Raw genomic sequence first — 10,315 nt, 5'->3', positions numbered from 1 at the left:
CTACTGAACTCTGACAAAACTTTAGGTACTTTGAGGATATCCTGCCTGTTTGACCATAAAAAAATACTTGTTAATGTGAGTTCAAATCAAAACTGTACTCATTTATAAGGGTAAGTAATACGAGGTATAATAACGAATGGTATAACATTCACAAGGTATACGCCCATATGATATAAATTTATTAAGTATAACGATCACTGTGCATAACAAACGAAAGGCATAATTACTAAATACATAATTTCGTAAAGAATAACGTTCAAAAAGTATAATTTCAATTGATATAACGATTAAAATGCATAACGTTTATAATATATAACGTTTATAACATATATTCTACAACGGATATAATTATCATAATGTATAATGCACAAAAAGTATAAAAGATTGTCGTATCGTATTTTCATTATTATTGATGTTATGTGGGGGGAACGCTCCGCTCCGCTTCGCTGCGCTCCGCTTTGGTTTCGACGAACATGTGCACCTAACACGCTCCTCCTCGCTTTGCTCGTCGTCGCACCTATCTTTAGGTTTTGGTACTAGGGGTTTTGGCATTATTATTATTATTGACGCTATGTTGGGAGACGCTCCGCTCCGCTTCGCTGCGCTCCGCTTTGGTTTCGACGAACATGTGCACCTAACACGCTCCTCCTCGCTTTGCTCGTCGTCGCACCTATCTTTAGGTTTTGGTACTAGGGGTTTTGACATTATTATTATTATTGACGCTATGTGGGGAGACGCTCCGCTCCGCTTCGCTGCGCTCCGCTTTGGTTTCGACGAACATGTGCACCTAACACGCTCCTCCTCGCTTTGCTCGTCGTCGCACCTATCTTTAGGCTTTGGTGCTAAGGGGTTTGACGGTGTGTGTAATTAAACACAGATTATGTTATTGTATGTTAGTATGTTTTATGAACTTTATACTAGATGATAGTATATATTTTAAACGATATACGTAATGTATGTTATACGAATTGATATTAGTCCTCGTAAGTATTATATATTTTGATATTATATAAAATGTACGTTATACCAATTGAATCTTATACCTTATGAAAATATAGATTTTGTTGTTATACGTAACGTTCATTATATGTTGTGAACGTTATTAATGTGAAATTATACATTTCGTTTTTATACGTCGCAATACGCACCCCATTTATAAGGCGTTTTACGGCGGTTAGCATAATTATCTAGGTTTTTTATGGTAAGGAGGCCCCCCCTTCAAATGTCGAAAGTTTTGTCGAATTTCAGTAATAGTATCGGACTTAAGACTTCTCGAATACCAGTTTGTCAAAATTCCCCTGAAAGGCACTCCTTTAAAAAGGCACTCGGTGCACTAGCCGAGTGACATATGGACTGCACCTCAACTTACACGTGTGTTACATATTCCTAGAATATTACGTATCAATTTGGATTTTTATCAGTCGAATGGGCGAAGTTACAACATATCATTATAATTTTATCAGAATAACACGCCATTTAAAATACAATATGCATTGAATTTTCTAATGTAACATAGTTGTGTGGTTTTCCTTCACAATCAGGAAAATTAAACGAACTAACGGACTTCGATAATAATTCCTATGGTGCACAATACAAGAATCATAATCGAATACTTAAAGGTTACAGGTTGTTGCCAAAGTGGTATCGAGTAAGCAGAAAGGGGATGACTCAGGGTTATTCTGAACAACTTTTGTCCTACTACTTACTGAAATTGTGGAAAAAGAATATTATATTCTAATACTATATCCATATAAAACAAAAGTAAAAAGTCATGTGACCATGACCAATAGATGTAGAACAAAAGTGTTCAGAAACATCCCTTACCCTTTTTACAATACTCTGAATAGAAAATAATCGAATGGCTCTTATTTTATGCTTTCTAAGAGTTAAATACTGTTGATGGCAACATAAGTTTATTTTTAATTATTGTTGCTCACTTCCGTATCCTATGCTGTTACAATAAAACTGCTGTACGGTACTCTTGTTGTTGTGATAAAATAAATACTATCTCACTGTGAAACGTTGGTTTTAATGAAGAAGACCAGCGAGCCAAACCTACAGTCCACGCAATACACAAATACGATACAAAAAGTGTTACGAATACTTCTTCTTACGAAGTGTCCTTGGAACGGTTTCGTTCGAGTCAGCTAAGCCGCAGTATTAACCGACATTTGTGTAAATAGAGCCTTATCTGAGCGAGTCTGTATTTGTGCTACAAAAACCTATATTATAACCGCAGTATATTCGTTTCAGTCCACATTGAATACACAGTATGTACCTACCTATACCGATTATAAAGATACCAATCTAGAAAAAATACAGTTTCTGTTTTTTTAAATGACCACATTTTATAATAGCTAGTGAGTTGGGTAACATGAAGTAACATCCTAATCCTAATCCTAACTATACAATATTATAAATGCAAAAGTAACTGTGTCTGTCTGTCTGTTTGTCTGTTACTCTTTCACGCCAAAACTACTGAACGGGTTTGAATGAAATTTGGTATACAGATAGTCTAGACCCTGCGAAAGAACATAGGCTACTTTTTATCCCGGAATTCCCACGGGAAAACTTTTTAAGGAGAAGCGAAGCGCGCGGGAACAGCTACTACTAAATAATAGTACAATCGGTAGTAGATTTTGAAGTAGGTAACTGTGATATCCAATATTTACGATGAGTAATAACTACTCGGTGACATCATGTATTTCATTATGATGTCATAACGACAGTCCGACCCACCTATACATAGGTGCAATATGCCCATATAACATACTGGCTAACACCTAGTCACCAGCTGAAAACTAACTTCTTATCTACATTTGTCGATAGCACACACGATAATGAATTAGCTACTTTATGACAATCTGGTATTACACATAACGTTAGTGAAGTAGTGAAATTTCAGGAAGAATATCAAGTAGGTTTTAAGGGTTATTGAATATTACGGAAAAAATTCTGGGTTTCTCCGAATATAGCGATTTTTGTCGGATAAAAAAAACTGTCCCCAAGCAGCATTGCCTATGTTTCTTTTCCACCAGATATGTGCTATGCTAGCTATGGAAGCGTTACATATATCCACCAATCATATACATTTATACATTGGTCCACACAGAATACCATTCAGAATTGATTTCTTCCAAATAATCACAGCATAGCAGCTGCATGGGACATCTCTATAGACAACTGAATTGGGGGTCCTAGGTAGTCGGTTAAAATTATCAATTCGGTTTTAATTTCATATTAGATATTATTTATATTTTTACTTTTAAATTATTTCAATCGTTGGATCGTTAGATTTTTCTTCATCTCCTATTTAAGTATTTATGATTGGAAAGCAATTATATTTCTCACATTAGTCGCGCGCAGACTTACCTCGCGCGCACTACTCGTATTTAAACTTAAGTTTTTATTTGTACTTACGTCATTTTGTCACACATTTTGATTAGTTTCTGTAAATTTAACCATACCTTCAAATAATAATTTGTTTGTTTAATACGTACTCGCATACCTACATCGATAAAAATTAGGTATATTTTGCTTTGTTTTGTTGCTCCATCCATAAATAACTATTTTATTTCATTAAAATAAAAAGATCATTAGAACTAATTAAATTAATTGCTCACGCTCATATACTACTTACCTACATAATTATATGGTATAATGGTAAGTGGTATTTTGTTTTTGGGCTAATAAAAGGGTGAGTAACTTTAAATGAACAACTCTGAGAAGCGTGTTTTGAAACTATACAAGGCCAGAACGTAGAGGTTGGGACTGCTCGCGTATATTTTCAAATTAAAATGGTGCCATGATTTAGGTTCTTGAAAGTATACAAGGCCATTACGCACTAATCATCTATTTGTCATCCTGATGAACGATTTGCCGGGAATTTCGGAACGCGCCACATTTCTGATGTACGCCGACGATATCTGTGCGATTGTGGATGGTAAGGATGACCTGGAGCTGACCACGAACCTGGAATCAGTCATTCACAGTCTCACTGGATGGTTCTCAGCAAATGGGATGCAACTAAATTTGGAGAAAACCCAAGTACTAAGATTCTCCCTGCGTGGGCCGTCGTGCGGCGACACGGCCGCGCCCGCGCTCGTGGTGGACGGAGTGCCGCTGCCGCTCGCCGCCGCCGTGCGCTTCGTGGGCTTCACCGTCGACTCGGCGCTGCAGTGGGGTCAACATATAGACGCCGTATGCTCCAAGCTCGGTAGTGCATACTATGCCCTGTCAAGGCTTTCAGCGACCTTAACTAAAGAGCATATGTTGACTGCCTATTATGGTTATTTCCATTCTTTGCTCACTTATGGCATAGACCTATGGGGCCTGTCCGCAGACTGCAATAAGCCATTTATAATGCAGAAGCGAGCGGTTCGCCGCGTGGCCGGAGCCCCGGCCGACGCGCCGGCGCGACCGCTGTTCATCGGCATGCACATCCTGACAGTGCCGTGCCTTTATATTTTAGAAGTCCTAAAATATGTAAAGCGCAACCCCACTGAGTTCCCAGACTTTACTTCAGGGGATCGTAGATTTGCCTCACGAAGACCTAACGACCTAAGGTCTGCTGAATGCCGCCTATCTAAAACTGGGAAGTCAATACATGTAATGGGTCCCCAGATTTTTAACAAACTTCCTGATAATATAAAAGAAATCAGGAGAGTTACTAGCTTCCTCAGTATGGTTAAGAATCACCTATTAAAAAACGCGTACTACTCTGTGCAAGAATTCTTAGACTCATGAGTGATGTATATAATATGTTGTATTAAATATTAAGATAGGTACCTACTTACTTTTATAACTTTAAAATAATATATATTTTAATTAACATACCTATTATTAGTGTGTCTACTAACAATGTGTATGACGATTGGACGATGTATTCATTTAAACATAATTATTTGAAATTATTAATACTATAATATTGTGATAATTAATTTAATTTAATGTTAATTCTAATGACCTGTAATGCTTATTTATCAATAAATGAATATGAATATGAATATAATCGCGTATATTTTCAAGTAAGTTGGGCCAAAATTATGGCTTGAAAATATACTGCAGCAGATACCACTGCGTACAATCGTGTATATTTTCAAGTGCCAAGCGGCAATGCGAGCACTTGAAACTATACGTGATTAGTTACCAGGTAGCTCTTTTGAATTGTTGCTCTCTCTTTCTTTCATGCGAAATAGTAATAAGTCTATTGCTTTCTAAACATTGCATCATCATTCCGCACTTGGCATTGTTTTTGCAACGTGGTTTTTGTTAACATCGTACAGTTAAAAAGTAATTTAATTTAAATTAAACTGTAGAACTGTTGTAAATAGTAAAAATGATCTCAGAAGAGGGTGTAGAACAATTTATAAAAGAAAATTACGGTGAATTCAAAACTTGATGAAAAATATGTCTGTAATAGGTCTGTAGGATAATACCCCGTACACTCACGAGCAATGAATAAGTCCAAGTAGCAAAAAGTCAACACCAAATGACCCTTTAAAACATTTAATTAAGAATTTGATCAAAATTTACGTTTTTAGTTGGAACTTTTTTATTAAGTACCTACTTGTAAGTGTAGTAGGTATTACTCTTAAATCATATAAATAATAAGATATAATAATAATAAAATATAAATAACAAGGTATTCTTACTTGCAAGTATGATTGCTATAAATATCAATTGTTCATTTTTAACATTAACAATATATCTATAGGTATGACAGGCAGAACAAGTAAATTGTAGTCTTGTACATTTACCGAAATAGTTAAGTAAATCAGAATCAGCAAGTAGGTATAAATTATATGCGACAAGTACGTCAATCAAGCAACGTGCGTAATAGCAATGTATATTTTAAGAAAGATTCAGTAAATCCCAACTTGAAAGTATACGCGATTAGTACGCACAAATCGTGTATATTTTCAAGTAAAATATTATTTGGGTTCAGAAATAACTAAATAACGCTTTTTGACAAAAAAATAAATAAAATTAATACCCCCCTCCCCCCTCCTGATATTTAATGATTTTGATTAGATGTTTTCCGTAACCCCCTATGAGCCTCACGTGATTAATGGACGGCCCCAAAATGTAGAAGGACGGATGCTTACCTTTAAGCGCCGTTACCTTAAGATATAGCAACGATTGCATTCCTTCAACTTTATGCTACTTAAAAACTGTACATAACAACTGCTACAACGAGTACGCCCCTCGTCTTATGACTGGATAATATTATATTAGCCTTAAATATTAAATTTAATGTAACTACTTACTTAAGTTGTTTTTACTAGAGTTGAATTTTATCATGCAACAACCCAGTTCAATTTACCCGACTGTCCAACTTTCTATAAACAAACTCCCAAATCCTAAATGCGTAGCCTCGCAAATAATTATATTTATAAAAGTCATAGCACTTATTTATAATAAAAATCATTTTAATCCAAAACTGTTTTATATAGGTAAGTAGTATATTACTATGAATTAGTTTAAAAACAGAAAATGCAACCCACACGCTATGTAATAAATAGTTTTTTCATAATATCTTCGGCGGGTCACCACTATACAGGCATTTAGCCTAGTGTGGAGACCACTGTTATTGGTGTTGTACCTTATCTCTTTTTATTAAATAAATTCCGATTCTAATTCTGATTCTAAATATAAGTACTTACTTACTTATTCCCAATCTCCGCTGGGGAGCAAAGGGCCGAAGTGAAGCGCCAATATAGGTACACTTGTCCAAAATTAATAATGCACATGCAGATCTTCACACCCGAATCATTAAATCGTAAGAGCCTTAAAAAAACAATTGCATTTTGCACCTTGTTCGAAAGAAATAGGAGTCAATATCATGTGTCACATAATCGAAAACAACCGATATGTCAAAGATTTCTATGCGCATTATCAATGGACAACATTTCATTTTCTTTACCCTATATTTTTATTAGTTATTCGGAAAGTTTATAGAAAATTAGTGGACCCGTATTTTTTTATTTTGTATATACATAAATTTTTGCATCTTAATTTTAACTTTAAAGTTAATTATTTTAAAACCGGAAGTGACGTCACATATTAGGCTCAATTTTTATTTTTGTCTATTGCCTGAGTCTCGAAAAAAAACATAAATGACACTGACAAGTGACATTTAAACTTTGTTTACATGCCAACCAACAAATGGGTCATTTTCAAATGACCTTGATATTTCTGATGATGGAAAGTAGGTAGGTACTTATCATGTAAAAAAATAAGCAGAAGCATTTTTTCAGCTGTGTAGGCAGTGGCATGCTCTGGGACATATTATATAGAGGTCATCTCTTAATAATAAATAAAAGAAATAGTCAGAAAGTGTCAGAACAGAATTAATGAAAATGACCCAAATAAACAACAACGTCACGATAAAACGTCAACGTCAATCAAAAATGAAAGTGACAGTTACTTTGTTTTTAAATCTATAGTCTTTGATCATCAAAATACATCGCACCTGATGCATGACGTCATCAGCACTTTTTTACTATTTTATGATTTTCTCGAAAATGATACATCCAAAAAATACAAAAACATTTTTTTTGTGGCCTTTAGAGCTAAATCTCAAAATGGTTTTCAATTTATAGCAGCTTTAGTTTTTTGAAATGTTGTCCATTTTGGAGCACTGTACTTAATGATATTATTAACTTATTGCAGACAAAAGGGTGACGTTAATTTTCGACAAATAAATGGGAAGAGCAAATAAATAAATAAGAGCAATTGAATTTTCACTGAAATTAAGCTTAGTATTTGAATAGGACTGAATTTAAAATGTCGCCTTCAGAATCCATCCTATTGTTCCTTAATGTTTTAAATAAGTATTAATGATAATAAAATGTTATTTTAAGTGTTTTATGTACAATAAAGTTATACTACTACTACTACTAAATAACTGAACTATCGTTAAACTTTCTGAATACCGAAATATCTAGAAGTTTTACAGACTAAATAGTTTTTAAAACGCTATCGGATTACAGTAGGTACCTACCTAGCGTTTTCAAAACAGGGTGTTCAAAATTTTGTTTACAGTTTTAAATTGAAATAGTTGTGAAAGTTCATTTTATAAAATACTAGGTGTTCCCGCGAGCTTCGCTTCGCCTTAAAAAGTTTTCCCGTGGGAATTCCGGGATAAAAAGAATCATATGTTCTTTGTCAGGGTCTAGACCATATGTATACCAAATTTCATTCAAATCCGTTTAGTAGTTTTGGCGTGAAAGAGTAACAGACAGACAGACAGTCAGACACAGATACTTTTGCATTTATACTTAACATTAGTTAGGATTCAAAGGCTTTGCACGTTTAGTGCGAATTTAGTCACTTGGATTTTGCGCCTTCGTATTGTATAATATTATGTATAAGTTGCTTCTGCCTAGTCAAATAAATAGGTCAGTAGGTATAATATCCCTGCACAACTTCGATCATTATTATTAAATTCTTTATTGCACATAAATAAATTTGTACATAGGCGAACTTAATGCTAAAAGCATTCTCTTCCAGTTAACCTTGATCATTCCGAAGCAGCTCCGGTCTAATTAATTTAATTGAACATGACTTTCGTCTTGTCAAAGTTCATGGGTACCTACTACCTAGCCCTTCACATTCTAATGTTCTTCATTGTAATCTTCATTAAATGGTTTATGGCAATTTAACATTCTGTCAGTTAACAATTTAACATTAACACCTCGTGTAAGGCTGCAAAGTAGGTTTTATTGTTTTCACTGTAAGTTAGAATTTACATTGTACGAGTGCATACATAGGTTTTAAATCTTTAACTAACAATAAGCTCTTCGATAGCTTTCTATCCACAATTTTAAGTATTCCCGTGTTAGTAAAAACGTATCGTATCACTTACTTATTTTAGATCCAATAAATTATATTTTACGGACAAATGAAGTGAAAAAGTTACATAAGATTTTATCTTTACATAAGGTTTTGTGGCGGCGTATTGAATAATAATTAAATATCGTCCCCTTAGCCGAGAGCCGTTTGTTTTTTTCTAAATCCTGGCTAATAGGTACACAGTTACACACCCAACGAATTTAAGTACCTACCTACAATATTATACCCCGTACTCTTACGAGGAAGGATTTATTTTTGCCATTTTTCTCCATAGTGACAGAGCTTTCGTGGAATAGTGGTAGAGTTTATGACTATCAAGAACACAATTTCAATTTCCCTGAAACTGTATAGGACATTGGCCTCTTCAAATCCTGGAGGGTTATTGCCATCATCTCCACGCTTGGCAGGTGGTATAACCCATACAACTTACGATCTAATATTGATGATAATTATGTGGGGACAGACATCTCACACACGGCCATCCGACCCCAAGCTAGACAGATCCTGTAATATGGGTATTGGATAGCTGATTTACCTATACATAATATACCCAAAACCCGAGAATAGATATGTAAGTATCTTTAAACGAATATCTGCCCCGGTCAGGAATCGAACCCGGACCTTAGGCATAGCAGTCAGGGTCACTAACCACTACACTATTCGGTCGTCAAATAGCATTAAAGCCCGTTGATCTACTCGTGATGGCTTCTTGAGGATGATTACCATCTTAATAGCGAGGCATTGATGCCAACATAATAGTATTCGCGATAAGCATCTTATCCACATGAAACGGCGGCCCGTGATTAGAACATGACATGATGCTAATTACCACCTGTTGGTACTCTTAGACAATGTTTTCGGCTAATGAGCGTGGAAAATCATGGGAAAGTTAACGTACTCTTTATATTTATAGTATAAGCCGCTATAGCACCTTACCTACTTCACGTTTAATTACAAGAGACAATGACTATTTTTTTTTATTTACTTACTTATAAGTGATTATATTGAAGCTATCTTCATCACTGCCCATAAATGCCATTCTAGCGACGCATTACCTATTTCCAATAACAGTAAAAGCTCACACTTCAACTCATCAAGGCCAAAAACCTCCATTCGGCTACAATGGTTGCCAAGCCACAATGCTGTACCAACGTGCTCCATACTTTATGCTCAAGCAACGGTACATGTCTTCTATTCATTCTAGAGACCATTTTGTCGGTCAAAGTCTAGCGAAAGCTGCTTTCCAACGCGTGTTTACTCTCACTAGCCGGAGAGTCAGACGCTGTAGAGGGCGAAGATAGATAATTTTCCACGTCACATGTTAGCCAGGGATTACTCGAGTTATACGAGATTACGTAGATATAAAATGAATGCACCTAGGAATTCTTCAGAAATAAGGAACACCAAAACTTTAGAAATACCATGTACTCTTACGGTGAAGGAAAACATCGTGAGGAAA

This window comes from Plutella xylostella, chromosome 12 (genome assembly GCF_932276165.1).
Source record: "Plutella xylostella chromosome 12, ilPluXylo3.1, whole genome shotgun sequence".
Lineage (NCBI taxonomy): Eukaryota > Metazoa > Arthropoda > Insecta > Lepidoptera > Plutellidae > Plutella > Plutella xylostella.
This window is presented reverse-complemented; position numbering follows the sequence as displayed.